The sequence below is a fragment of the Ambystoma mexicanum genome, chromosome 13 (assembly GCF_040938575.1).
Source record: "Ambystoma mexicanum isolate Mex_15411 chromosome 13, UKY_AmexF1_1, whole genome shotgun sequence".
In the NCBI taxonomy this organism is placed as follows: domain Eukaryota; kingdom Metazoa; phylum Chordata; class Amphibia; order Caudata; family Ambystomatidae; genus Ambystoma; species Ambystoma mexicanum.
In genome coordinates this window covers 160,500,048-160,515,340 of record NC_090938.1, presented here as the reverse complement: position 1 = coordinate 160,515,340, position 15,293 = coordinate 160,500,048, and the positions used below count along the sequence as shown (strand labels likewise).

At 46.6% G+C, this 15,293-nt stretch overlaps 1 protein-coding gene across 1 annotated transcript in view; it reads right to left on the bottom strand.

Annotated features, from left to right (window-relative positions):
- LOC138521019 (translocator protein-like) overlaps positions 1-744 on the bottom strand; it is a 40,332-nt gene extending 39,588 nt beyond the window's left edge. The window contains exon 1 of the mRNA XM_069633526.1: positions 606-744. The gene's annotated coding sequence lies outside the window, so the exon portion shown is untranslated. The remainder of the gene's footprint in view (positions 1-605) is intronic.
- Positions 745-15,293: the final 14,549 nt, after the last annotated feature.

Here is a 15,293-nt window from a genome sequence, read left to right as displayed (position 1 = left end):
CGCCTCGAAGCTTCCCAGCGGTGACCTAAGCGCCGTACAAGCAACACACATGCACATTTCAAACACGTTGTTAAAATACTTGCCTGTTGTGTGACATTGTGGCGCCCACCCGAACACTGCCTGCAAGATAGCTCAGTGAGTTAAGTGCTCGCCTCTGACATATGTGTTTAGCCGGCACAATACATGTTTGCGTTCCACCGGGACCAACACACACACCTTGACCATTCCACGGTCGTTTCATTTGCTGGTTATAACACCTATAAGTATAGCTCCTAGATCTGGATAACGCGACATGGAAGCGCTATAGGTGATCTTATTGTAGAATAGCACTTCCCCAATATCTAGCAGTGAGTTAACAACACTATGACCCAACGCGCCATCCATTGTTGTGCTCACCAAAGCGCCCAGAATGATCATATGAATCGTAAATGGGGGTTTCTCAGCTGTTTAATGGGGACTTGTTCCATCCCCGGTGTCCCCCATTAAGGCACCATGATGCTACGGAAAGGCCCGTCGCATATCTTGGTGGCCCCTCGCAGTGCTTGGGTGATATCAAGTCTCTAGTTCCCCACCTGCCGCTTTATATAAACACCAATCGTAGCTACCTCTTCGGCTGCTGCTTTACACTCGCTCCTCCTTTCAGCCGCGCTGGTGTTCGGTTGAAGACTGGTTCACTCCTCTGGTGATATGATAGTGGTGGCTGCGAGGAAAAGGCAGAGGAACAAACGGACCCAGTCGGCGCAGCAGGGCGGGAGCGGGGGCCCCCTGGAGGTGTCATCAGCCTTTGTACAGCAGGGTGCGGAGGGCGTGCCTTCCGGCGCCCCTATCTGCCATGCCAGACTAAGAGGAGGAGGTCTCCTGTGCGGGCTCGCGCCCTTTAGAAAACCACAGTATTCTCCCTAAACTTCCAGCCATGCGAGATAGCTCAGCGGGTTAATGCATCGGCTGCAGGTACCTATGGGCAGCGGGCTGGTTGCAGTTTCCAATTCCATTATACCAGGGATCCCCAAGCCCAGTACTCAAGTGCCATATTACCACAACCCTTTAAGCACAGATAACCTAAATGACAGTTATTTACACACCGCAATGGTTATTTTGAATATGCGGTATTTTTGAGCCTTTGGCGATCCCTAGGTTAGGCCAGTTCATCTTTTGTCCTCGCAAAGATCGACAAAAAGTCATCCCACTCACCAACACTCCACACACCCACACCAATTCTCCATCACAACTTACACTCCCAAACCTCTTTCTCTGTCAGTCATGCGCACACTCACTTTCTCAGTCACACTGCAAAGTCACAACTCGCATTCCCCAGTCCCTGACACGCTCACAAGCATTGGCCAACTCACATCTTCATCTCTTCAGTTCCTGCTGCAGTCTACAGTCCTTCATTCTGTCTTGCTCCTTCTAGATCCCGCATCCTTTCTTCCAGTCTATAGTGCTCTTCCGCCATACTTGCTCCCAAGCTTGATATTGCTCACTCCCTCTTTGTTGGCCACCTCTTCCCGTCTGGCCCACCACTACATCTCTGCTCTCTGTCCCAATGCTCCCTCTCTAACTTCTGGCCCACCGCCACCCCACTGCCCCATTTCTCCCTCTCTACTTTCTCTACCACCTCACCCATGTTTTTTTTCCCCCATCGCTCCCACTCTAGTCCACCGCCCCCTCCTTGTTTTCTTGCCCACTGCTCCCTCTCTGCTTTCCTGCCTATCGCTCTGCCTCTAGCCCACAGCTCCCTCGTTGCTATCTTCCTCACTGCTCCCAGGGCCATCTTAAGCAGTTTTGGGTCCCTGGGCACGAACATCTTTGGGGCCCCCCTCCATTAAACCAAAGGAATTAAGTGATCAAGAATATTGAGGCGCACCCTGCCCGCCTCCCCTGGCCCTCTTGTTGCGATCACAACCAATAGGTTGATATGCTGCCTCGCGGCATTCAAAATAAGCATGTTTACTCCCTTTAAGTCCCCTTACCCTCTGTATTCTTGCTCTGATCAGAATAATTAACCAGAAGCATTTAAAGACCAACATTAGGAGTCTACGAAGAGGTTACTTCTGTTCTAGTATAGATACAGGAAACTTTTTAATCAATAGCATCCAGGAAGGTATGCAGTCTGAAGTATTAATGCAGGACTGTGTGTAATACGTACATGTAACCCAGGATAGTGTAGAGAAGGTTCCAAATACAGGCCGCACTCTAACCGTCCATTTTGAAGTACCAGGAACGTTCACACCGACATATGTGACATTTGATGAGCAAATAAACCAGCAGAGAGCCACAGTGGCGCTCTGTCCAGTACCTATCAGAAGAACAGCACCTATTGAAGTACCCATACCCAGAAAACCATGGACAGTAAGGTATCCATTAAGAAAACCCTATAAACAAATGAAACGAAATGAAGATCGCCTAAATACAGTCCCGGAAGAAACCAAAAAGGTTTTAATGGAAAACGAATGGTGACGTCACGAGAACTCAGACTGACCCACACAAACAGAAGAAATGATGACCAGAGATGACCAGAGAATGACACAAAGAGACGAAACGCCATGAACAAGGATATCGTGAAGCTAAAGTAAAAGGACGATGTCAAATGCAGAAACTTAATCCACAAGCATAATGCAGATGGTCGACCAGTTTACACTTGTACATATGCTTGTCACCGCAAGAAAGCTAAGAAAACTGTGCGGCTTGCTATGCTTAGTAGAAAGATAGTGCAGCAACTGCCATTATACATAATCTACCTCAGATGAAGCACATTATGTAAGTGTATTTCCACTTTGCACGAGAAGCAGAATCAACCCAGGCTACTAAAGGTCACACGATGAAAGCTTCATATTTGCCAAAATCTGAAATAAGCGGCAGAAATGAAACTCAGCAGAAGCAACTTGTGCCAGGAGAGCCAAGGTCGTACCAATAGAAGAGACGAACAGTAGCTACAATTAATTGAAGCCAAGAACAGAATATCCTGCCTCTGAAAGGTCGGGATAAGAAGGCGAAGGCAGGTGGTGGGTGAAACGAAAATCAAATACACAAATTGATGCAAAAGAGGCAAATTCACGGTCCCCGAATCACGTGACCAGCTGAGCAAGAAAAAGCTCGGACTCACACCTACGCATGGCACAAGGCCAGACAAAGATATCAGGACTTTTCCAGACAGAAGATGCAGTCTCATGGCCAACCACAGTAAAATAATTAACACATGGCTACTAAAGTGATGATTGATTGTAACCATAATCGGAGGAAGGCCGGGTAACTAAGGGGCACCCTGCACCTGGCCGACCATTCTGCGTGCTGCTAAGCAAAATGGAAAAGTATGCATGGGGTTGGTGCCAACACAATCACAATGGACCAAATAATCTAAGGTCCTTTAATTAGTAGAACCAATGGGATGTCATACTTTTAGTGACGTTCGCAGTAGTCATTCTTTTTTTTAATTTTACTTTTATTTATTAAGAGAGCTGCTTCACGGCAGGGCCATTAAACAAACATTGCATTAAGGCTCAGGCATAATTCTGTCACATATATGCACAAGGCAAACGGGTAAATACATTAAATCATGGGGGGGCTGGAGGCGTTATATCAGCCTCGGGTAGCAGATCACATAGATAGAGCCGCAGTAGTGTCCATATGTCCTTGGGGTGGCAGGGTGTTGGGACCGACAGTACAAAAAGTTCCTCATTATCATTTATCATACATAAGTCTTTCAGGAAGTCGGTTCGGGTTGGTCTCGCTAAGGATTTCCAACATTTCAGGATACATCGCTTGGCAATTACGCATGAGATATTAAACAGTCACCTTGTGGTTTCTTTCACCTTGTTAATATCCCCAAACAAGTATTTTAGGGGGGATGGGGTCGTTGGCATCAAAGTGATTTCCTCAAGGAGCTCCACCACCTCCTGCCAGAACTCTACTTTCAAAGGGCATGACCAATACATGTGGTACGTTCCAGTGTCTGGGGTGTCGCATTTTGGGCAGGATCCTGGCTGGGGAGTAGTGCAGTTGATTTAAAATTTTGAATTGTATCAGTCGCAGCCCAGAGTTCATCAAGACAGTTTTGGTGAGTTGACAATAGTAGGACCACTTGGTGTCGTTGATCACTGTGCCCGTATCGCGTTCCCAGGTCTCTTTAATTGTGTTGCGTGAAGTGGAGTGTGCCTGCACCAGGGAGTATAACATTGAGACCCCCTTGCCATGACCATCTGCGGACACCACAGCTCTGATACATTCATGCGTTGGGGGTTCCAGTGGGAATGTTGGACATCTAGCAGCAAACGCAGCCCTCATTCGGTGGAATTGAAAGTGTTTAAGCTGGGCCCTGCCCACCGCATTGATAAAGTCTGTAAGTTCACAGAATGTGCCACCCGGGAACATGTCCCGCATTTTGAAGAGTTTATCTGGATCCCATGAGTGCTGGAGAGCCCTGTCGAAAGTAGGGGCGATGCTGGGGAAATTCCATAAGGGGACCTCTGGGTCGTATGTGGTCTCTAGGCCAATTCTCTTATATATCCTGGACCAGGCGTGTTTGGTGGTACATACCGGGTCAAATGGGCAGGTGTCTTTGTAGGTAGAGTTGAAAATAACAGAGCGTATGTCTTTGGGACGGGCTGCATGTTTTTCCAGGAATATGTGGGTAGCTGTGTCCTCCGGGTCGAACCAGTGTTTCGCAAATTGTGCCTGTGCTGTTAAATAGTATAGTTCAAAGTCAGGGGCGGAGATACCGCCCTGCGAAAATGGTTCCACCATCTTCGCCCACCCTGGCCTAGCTGTCTTTCCATTTCAAATAAAGGAAGAGGCAAGTGACTGGATTTTTGTAAAGAAGGTCTTGCCGGGCCAAATCGGGATGTTGTTAAAGTAGTATAGGAGTTTGTGAAGTACCACCATTTTAAGTAGTGCCACTGGACCGTATAAGGAGAGCGGAAGGTTGGTCCACAACTGGAACTTGGTTGTCAGGTTTAGTAGTAGCTCCCCGTGGTTTTGTGTGTATAGTGTTTGTTTATCCCTGGTTACCATGATTCCCAAATAGCATACCTGAATAGGAGCGGGCTTAAACCCCCTTATCCCAGAAAGGTCTCCAGTGTTCGGGGTCAGTGGGAATATTTTGGACTTTGGGACGTTGATTTTGTATCCAGAGTAATCCGAAAATGTGGGTATATCTGTCATTATATGTTGCACATTCTCCTGTGGGTTTCGGACATACAGTAGGGTGTCGTCCGTGTATAGTGATATGATCTGTGGGGGACCGGTCATTCTGAGTCCTCTGCGCCAGTGGTTCTTATGGATATATTCGGCCATTGGTTCGATGGTAAGTGCAAATAGGATGGGAGAAAAGGGGCAGCCCTGTCGGGATCCTCTGTGTAACAGGAATGTGGGGGACAAGGTGTTATTGGTCAGAACTCTGGCCGATGGCTGTGTATATAATAACCAAACACATTTGACAAAATATTGACCAAGACCGAACCGCTCCACCACCAAAAAAAGATACGCCCAAGAAACCGAGTCGAAGGCCTTTTTGGCGTCCAGAGCCACTATAGCCACCCCCACCCCAGGGTCAATCTGTGCCATTATGCCAAATAAACGTCTTAGGTTTAGGGCCCTGGATCTGGTTGGGATGAAGCCGGCCTGATCAGGGTGTACCAGGGTTGGCATATACGGGAGAAGTCTGGTGGCCAGTACTTTAGCGAAGATCTTCGCGTCAGTGTTTATTAAGGATAGGGGCCTATAAGAGGCCATGTCTTGTGCTGGCTGCGGGGTTTCAGGAGGACCATGCTTCACGCATTGACTCCGGGAGGGCGCCTCTGTCCATAGCTTCCTCACACACTTTCAAGGCAGTAGTCATTCTTGAAGGAAGGGCTTAGATGCCCACCTGACAGTGTTCACCCAATCCCCTCACTCCATTACCATATACAGATCTAGTACCTGTAGTAAAGTTACCTTTTCTGAACCAATACAATTGCATGTCAACTTTTGAGTGTTACACGTCAATGATGATGAGTTTTCCGTATAAATGCTATGATTTTTATGAAGTTGATTGGAGTTGAAGCGAGAAGGAAGATTGCACCATTTGTTGATATTCATGACTCCCTGTTCTTTGTACTTGTCATTAAATGGACTCCCTTTGCCAAACCATCGAGTTGTCCTTATTGATTGGTGTTGAACTATATATCTGCACCCCCATCAATCTCACGAGTGCTGCTATCTTGTCTTAAAGCGCTTCTGAGCAAACCCCGACTCTATGGGCAAGCCCGGGTCTCGGAGTACAATAGACAGAGAACTCGCATTAGCTGCCTCACAGAATTCAAAAGTGCTCAAGCATGGATAGAGGAGACCAATTGGAAGGAAGTAGAAAGCTACACTTGGCATATCATGGATAGAGGATGCGGATTAGCAGCTACAAGGAAGGTGTCTATATCCAGACAGCCTGAAATTAGAAGTGGGACATGGTTTTCAAATAGTGCTGGCATTAGAGATCCAAGGAACAAGTACCTGTGGTGTGCAGTATATCAATGTTCACTATTATAGTGGAAGCAACAATGTAGCCAGTGAAACAATGAATTAGGCTATTTTGAAGATCATACCGTGAGAAGGAAATCACCCTGAAGGGCTGACTATTTTAAAAGGTTTAGGAACTGACATTTTTCAGAGGTTAGGCAATACAAGATTAAATGAGATGCCCAGGATCACACATTGGTCAATGGGTGAAGCCTGGATTTGTGCCAACTCTGCAATTCCTTCATTTAAACACTTTCTTTTCCACTTCTTACCATGAACTAAAATAATCTCATTTTATATAACTGGCTTGGAAAGTACACACATCACATTATGAAACGTGACAATTTTTAAAACAAAATATAATAGAAGGGTGTTATGCAAACTGGGAATGATTCTAGCTTCATTCTCTCCATAATCAATGGAAGTATATAATTATCAGCATACACATCAATGTGAATTAACAGATTTAATCTGCGGTTGTCTTTTGTATTTTAAAGCTTTAAATACTTAAAGAAAAATGGCTTGTGAAATTGTCATTTATAAATGTGCAGAAAAACCTTTGACTGTCACAAAAAAGCAAACCGTTTTTTGTGTCAAATGAGCACACCTTAAAATATGCTTGCCCAAGGTCTACAACATCTGGTCCGCTCTCTTCTGTCTACCACCCCTTCCACTTAAATGGCCTATATAAGAATAAAGATCTAATAATGGGCTAAACGATGCCCCCAGCATGAGAGAAGGCAAACTTCACAGAAGACAGCAGAGCAATGTAAGACATGTTAGATGATTTGACCAGGATCACTGTAGTCTGCTGGCAAATCCAGGATACAAGCATGAATGCTTTGGTTCCACAGTCTTGAATTTTGACACGTTTTCACCTCTTTGACTAATGGTTTATGCTCATTATTGGAGGTGATTGCCTAGGTTTTACAACACCCCATCCGAACAAACCAATTTCTAGACCATCACCATATGGATGCCATGTTGGTTTTTATACCAACCCCTATCTGGTGCATGTACATTAATGATACTAGCACCTGTTGTGCTGCAAAACTAAGTGCATATGCAGGCAGGTTTATAAACGTCAATCATAGGAAAGGCTCAGCCAGCCTTGTTGTTATGTGATATTCTAATCTTGCATATGAACACATACCTCTACAATGAGTGCTTAAAACAGTGAGATAATTTATGAACCATTCTGGCACTCATTTTAACAATTTGCATTTCAGCTTTGGCTAGCTTACATGATCAACATATTTCTCACAGGAAGACTAGAATGCTGCAGGAGTTGTGCAGCAGTGAGCACACAGACCAGTATACCGCAGTGAACACAAAAGGCATTACATTATGAATTGATCAAGGCCGAATGTACTTGTCAACAACTGACAGAGCAGTGGTTTAGAGCCTCAGCAGCACGCCATAAAATATCCTGACATGTGCTATTTAAGTCTAGTGAACAATGGAATCTTACTTCTTTATATCAGGTAGCCGTTTGGGTAGCCTTCCAAGGGGGTGGCCCGGGGCAAGTGCCCCTTTTAACCTCCCATAAAAATGTCTCTGACTGCTCCCCTCACTAAACCATTTTTGGAAATGAGCAGGTTACCTTATTCTCAAAGGTGGCCAGCACATTTTCAGGTGGCTTATCTTCGCGCAAATGATGTGCTTGCCTGCCACCTTGAATGCATTCATACCGGGAGACCTCTTGGCTTATCGTCATTTCGACCAGTGTCGAGGCAGCAGAACTGGGAGCCGTTGCCAATCTGGTCCTCCAGATGCTGTGAGACCCACTTCAGGGGTTCATGGATACGTTTTGGGCCTCTTTCTCCCAAACAATAGAGAGGCTGGTTCACAACTGTATGTGTCCTAAAACACAGCGAAGCCCTGGGTATGGCTGTGGCTGGCAGAGAGGCAGGTCTTGTCCCAACAGCATGTCATTCCTAATGGTCCCTGGGGATGGGTAGGGGACATAGCTCGCCTCTGCTTTGGGATCAAAGTCTTCACTGCACCGGCAGAGGACTTTGGAGGGATCAACTCTCGTAACAGAAGTCCAGTGAAATCTTCTTGAAAGGTTGTAGTCAAAAAGATGATTCCAAGAAGTGGGGAGGAAGATAGCTCAGAGGCAATGCATTTGTCTTGGAAGCAAGACAACGCATCACAATACAGATTTGAATCCTGATCCCGTGCTTAGAAACCACTTGCTGGTATTAAGCATGTTATTGAAGAACAATTATAATGATATAATTATGTGAGATCCCTTCTTTTAACAGTAAAAGTCCTCAGGTGATTGGACTAAAGATAGCCTGCTTTAGGGGTCCAATCCCTGTTCTTGAAAGAAGTGATTTTTGCCCTGCCATCACACCCTAAGTGCTCTCTGCTTGAAGAAGTGGAGGGACAGGAATTAGAGACAGAAGTAGAGAGAGCAAAGATATTGGAAACCTTCCTCAACTGTACATAGCTCTCCCTGTCTACACTAATCCTGCCCCTTCCTTTATCAATAGGGTCAAAGGCATTTAGATATGCAGCAATCTGGTGTGAAACCAAGCCTTTTGTTAATGGGTGTGCCCTTTGATTCCTGTTCCCAGGTCAGCTTCTTGAGGGGTGACTGTCCCTCGGAAATTATGCTACCTGCCCTTACAAATGAACAAAGAGAGGCAATCCCCCCAGGCTACATTCCTGCTGTTAGGGTAAGATCAAGCCTGTCTGGGGAGAATACACATAACCATTCGACAGCTGAACTCGGCGTACAGGGCTGACAACTGTGCGATATCAATTTGACGCGACTGCAATCATTCTGAACAGTTCATGCACCATGCCCAATCTCATGCATGGTTTATATTTACAGTTTACCCTACCACCAGCATGGGCCGCTCGTCATGATATTGTGGAACAGGTGTGCATATCTTAATGCCTCATCTGTGCTGTCATGACTTTGACTTTCGCCTCAACTGTCAAGAGCGTACCTGTGGCCCGAACCCTCTCTGTGCCACTGTAGGCAGGCACTGCAATCAGGCTAATGATGCAGCAGTGCCCAGGTGTACTCTATGCTTTTGGCCTGAAGCTTAAGAAACAGGAATCTGATCAGCAGATTACCCTTAAAGAGATGGAATTGCACACATCATTTTATTAAATTAATACAAATCAACAACGCAAGAGCTTCTACACCCTTGCCAAATGGCAAACCGTCACAGGCCCTTTGTGTTAAAAAATACCCCAAAAGAAATGTATTTTGAAAACAGCCATCATTGTGGGTGTTTAGGAAAAATTGCTATTTTAGCGTTTTTTTAAATGGTAATTTTCGCCGTACTTTTTTGCGATCACACAATCGATATAACTTGCCAGTGTCTGACTACGTAAAGAGGTGAAATTATGGGTTAACTTGTTTTTGTGAAATTTCTAAAGTTCAAATAATGTTCTCACATAGTTTTTACCACTTTTTTTTTTACCAGCAATATGTAGATAGTGGGTTGGGGTCAGGCAATAATGGAAGGGAGCGGATGAGGGCATTGCGAGGGGTCTTGACAGTAAAATAACTGAGAAAGAAATGCAGTAAAAAAACATTGGAACATTTGAAACTCGGTGAAAAACAATAGAACCATCACCTCTTCGCTCCATGCTGTGTGGCCTCAGAGCGGGGGGGGGGGGGGGAACACCCAATTTGGTTTTTGGCGGGTGAAAGCCCATACGGTCAGTTAGGGAGCTTGGCGTGTGAGAGAGCTGTTTACAGCACGCGTGGCACCCAGCAAAAGCGTGTGAGTTGAGAGGTGAGCATTCGGTTATATTGGTTACTTGTGTAACACTTACTGTTGCTTGTTTTTAGGAAGTGCTGAACAGAACATAACGTGACTTTTCATTTTTGCAAACACCTTTAAAAGGAATTATCTCTACTTCATCGACACGATAAGTGGGGCCAGCTTTGTTTAGGCCTGGATGAACTTACTCGCTAAATTCCCAAACCGTTTTTTGGAACATTTAACCAGGGCAAATGTCTGGTGAACTTTTTAAGAAGTTCGCCTTAGTTCAACCGGGTGGTATATATAAAGGGGCACCCATAGCGGGAATATGTTTGTGGTCTTAGGCCACTTTCAGCAAGACAAGATGTCATTGCTGGAGGTAGACTTAGGAAATTTAGGGAAGGGATAATACACTGGAGTGAACTAGAGTAGTTGAGTGGGAAGAAGGGTAGGGGAGAGGTACTAAGTGACAAGGGACTCAGAGAGTAAGAATTTGGCTTAGTTAATGGTTTTGGTTACACCGTGCTTTGTGGCTCATTCTATGATATGAAGAGTACGACTAACAAGTCCAATCCTTTGTGTGTTAGGAGAAAGGGAATCCGTGTGAGGAAGAGTAGCTTTGGCAAATGCTAGCCACTGCAAGAGACGCTTGATAAGCCAAACATTCTATGTATAAGGGACTGTAAAAGAGACAAATGTCAGGGGTAAAACCTCCATCCAGCTGATGCTTCATACTAAGGCAGATCAGGGAATGCCTAAAAGGATGCTAGTGGGAGAGTCCCGCTTATTTCATTTTGGCGCGAGGAAGCCGCAGTGATTCAGGGAGGTGGGTGATCGAGTAGGCAGTGTCTGTTTCCTGAAGTGAGTAGTTGAGGCCTGCACCATTGGGTGGCACATTGGAGAAGGAGCAGAAAGAGCCAGGAAGCACTGAGGCCAGCTCATGGGAGGGTTACTCGTATGTCAATTATTTTGGGAGGAAGCAACCGAGATTCTGGGATGCAGGTATAATAGCTAGTGTCTGTCTCTTGAAGAAAGTGGATGAGGCGTGTCATTGGGGGAAAACTGGGAGGGGGAAAGTAGGACTGGGGAAGCCCTGAGGAAGCTGGTGGGAGAGTCACAGTCACATCATTTTGTTGTGAGAATTCAGGGAGGCAGGTGATACACTAATCAGTGACCATCTCTTGTAGTGTCTGGACGAGCCACGTTAAATCGGGTGACGTGTTGGACGTGGAGACGGAAGCTGGGATCCCTGAAGGCAGCTTATTGAAGAGTCACAGTCATGTCATTTTGGTGGGAAAACGCAGCCGCAATTCAAGCTGCAGAGATTCAGGGACGTTTGTGATGCACCAGCAATTGTCTGTTTTCACACTTCGTGACGTTTGTGATGCACCAGCAATTGGGCCTCATTACAACCCTGGCGTTGGACCATGGTGCTATTAGCACCATGGTCCATGCCGGATTCCGCCATGGTGGATGGCGGATTCACCGCCCCATTCCAAGGTTGGCGGGGCGGTAAATCCCCATTCACCATGGCCTCTTCCCCATTCCCATTTTTGGCCCATAGGGCTCAATGGGAATGAGGAAGGCGCTAATTACGGCACCGTAAATTACAGTGCCGTAATTAGCACCAAGGTCTCTTAGCGGGATGGACTTTAACGCCTGCAAAAAGCAGGCGTTAAAGTGGGAATCTGGCGTTAAGGGTTTAACGGCGCCGCAGCCTTTTACGGCGCCGTTAACCCCTTAACGCTAGGGTTGTAATGAGGCCCATTGTCTGTTTTCACACTTCTGGATTCTCAGGGTGTATTTGACTTCTCCCTCTCATCTCATTTGTGATTTGTAGTTCTCTCATGACGTGCCTGTGGTTTTGAGAGGGGATGTGAGGATTAATGAGGAGGGGTGAACCTCGTTCTGTTTGTGGTACCAGTTCAGAGGCCTGGACAGGCAGCATTGCTGGTCCTTCAAATCAGCAGATAGTCTCCTATTGCACTGGAGGAGGCCTCTGAAGCAGGATTTGAGAGTAGGCTGGGTCCTCAAAAGAGGTCCCCGACTAGCACAGAGATAAGGTCACTGGTGGAGGCTTTTACAGAAGCAGCCAGATGTAGGGTCTCTTTTTGTTGGGAAGGAAGAGGGTAGCAGCAGCAAGTGTCCCTCGTGAGGGAAGAGGGTGGCTGCAGCAAGCACCCTTGAGGAGGAATATGGGATTGCTCCTGTCTAAGTGAGGGGCAGTTGGGAGGAAGTGATCTCAGCCCACCAGGGTGGGGTTTATCGAGGCCGAGCGAGTAGTCTGTCAGGAGGCAGAGGCATTGCTGGGAGGGCCTGGTGGGGAGGCTAGGGCCCATTGTCATTTGGTTGCAGCCCCGGACAGAAGCTCAGGGGTTACAACCTAAAAGCTAGGTATCCCCGAGTCCCGACAGTGCTGACATTAGTGTATTCCCGGATCTTTTCCAGACCTAGCAACACTCCTGTCGGGACGATCGCCGGGAGAACCAGTGTCGAGAGGTGATGCAGCAGTTGATGAACCTACCTGAGGAGGAGGAGGAAAATACAGACCCACCCCCCTGGCCCCCACATGGTCTTGAGTATGGGAATTTGATGTCCTGCCACTGGGGAAGACCGTCAGGAGGGACCAGTCTGTGGTCTTCTGGAAGGTGGAGGGATATGGGAAGAGAAGTGTGAGCAGGAAGGTAATGTCCACGGCAGCACCCTTGAGAGGTTGCCTTGAGGAGACAGATTGACCCGAGGCTCATACATGTTACCATTTGAATGATTTCCCTGCCTCTGCAGAGCCAACTAGCGAACTGGCTAATACCATGTTCCCTCCAGCGCTGGTAAAGAGGGCACACGTCCTACTATATCCCTGCCCTAGGGTGCAGCATGACAGTGACACTGGGCATGACATGCAAAAAAAAACCTGCACCCATCCAGCCTACACACAGGAAGTAAGTTAGGACTTTTATAGAGGGTCAAACTAACATTAGGAGATTTGAGATCGCCGATTGGCTGAACAAAAAACAGTGACTCTGCCCAAGAGGGCTCTGGTTGGCTGGATGAATTAAAGGAATAATCCCCAGTTTCTACCCTATACCCGAGGCTCCTGAATGGAAGACTATCATTGTGAGAGACCCAGAAGAACACCTTGAGGTTAAACAGGGAATGGTCTATGACAAAAAGCCTTCATACTCTTGTGGGATTAGATGAATTATGCCAACAAAAAGATCCTAGTTGTCCACATGGCTGTTTTGTGGAAGTTCATCCAGGTTTAAGCCTTGCTAGTGCTTTGGGGTTCTGATAGAGAGAGTTTTGTTGTCTGCATGGTTCATTATGAACTTGTTTGCATAGTCTTTGCTGGGGTGGCTTGATTGAGAGCCCTCACACACACACCTGCACACGCCAGCCGCGACAATATGTGACACGAGCAAGTGAATTACTTTTAAATAGACTAGTGCCATTTGAGAGAAGGGGAAAACTATTTGAGGTGGTGATGGGGAAAAAAAGAATTGCACGGTCTTGCTGATTCTTGGTAGGCCGGTCGACTGTCTGAGTCAACACACCACCGGCTCAGATAGAGGAGGGATCTGCACTGATTAGATTCACGCTCACACATGTCTTGCTTTAACACAATATCTACAAGTTCAGAGGAGAATTGCCTAGCATTTCCGTGCTGGACTGCCCCAGGGCAGGACAAAGACTGATATGCAGGGACATTTCTTCTCTGTGAAAGATAGTGAGCTATAGACTCTGGGCAAGTCTCTCATAACCAGGACTAATGTCTGGCAGAGGGACTCCCAGGACCCCCCTTGTTAATTTGCATATTTAAGTAACTTTGGGTCTCACCCAAAATTACTATGGAAATCCAGACGTGGACCCCCTGCTCACTATTCTTAGAGAGGCACAGCTCCACCCTGCTGATGAGGTCCAACCAGACCAAAACACGTGTCTGGGGATGCTGTTGGTACTCTTGTTCAGAGGAGAATTGCCTAGCATTTCGGTGCTGGACTGCCCCAGGGCAGGACAAAGACTGATATGTTTGGGATATTTCTTCTTTGTGAAAGATAGTGAGCTAAAGACTCTGGGTAAGTCTCTCGTAATCAGGACTAATGTCTGGCAGAGAGACTCCCAGAACCCCCCTTGTCAATTTGCGTATTTAAGTAACTCTGGGTCTCACCCTAAGTTACTAGGGGAATCCAGACGTGGACCCCTTGCTCACTATACTTAGAGAGGCACAGCTCCTCCCTACTGATGAGGTCCAACCAGACCGAAACACGTGTCTGGGGTTGCTGTTGTTACTCTTGTTCAGAGGAGAATTGCCTAGCATTTCGGTGCTGGACTGCCCCAGGGCAGGACAAAGACTGATATGTTTGGGATATTTCTTCTCTGTGAAAGATAGTGAGCTAAAGACTCTGGGCAAGTCTCTCGTAACCAGGACTAATGTCTGGCTGAGGGAGTCCCAGGACTCCCCTTGCTAATTTAACACAATATCTGACACATTCCCTCGAATTTCTTTTAAATTTGTTAGCACGCTTTAAAGGAAGTGGAAAATGTTTGGGGTGTGCTAGGAAACAATGTTAGCATGATCTTGCTGATTACAGTGGCATTACTGACGAGGTGAATAGGTGTGTGATGCAACACCCCTAACCCCTTAGATCAGGGACAATTTACGCTCAGGCAGCTTCATTATCGAATGATTTCAGCTGGCCTCAACAGTTGAGGGCAGATGCAATGTCACATAGAATAGCACTGCCAATGTTGGAAAGCAGCACTATTGGGGCTGTCAGTGTCTGAGATATAGGAGCAACTCCAAATGAGATGTCCTCAAGACCCGCAACCAAGTGTCCAAGGAAAGGAAGGCTTGGAAATGGTGCAAGGTTTGTAGCAGAAAAACGCAACTGCAGTTTTTTGGGATGTGGATGACAGCATAGTGCACGAGGTAACAACCAAAGGTAGCAAGTCAAGCACAGATGCCAGTACTCCAAGCATTGAAACATCAGTTGAGGTGGCGACTAGTGCTTTTATTGTCATTAGTTGCCGTTCACTACTGACAGACCAAAACTCACCTCCCCATGTATCTAAGTAGGG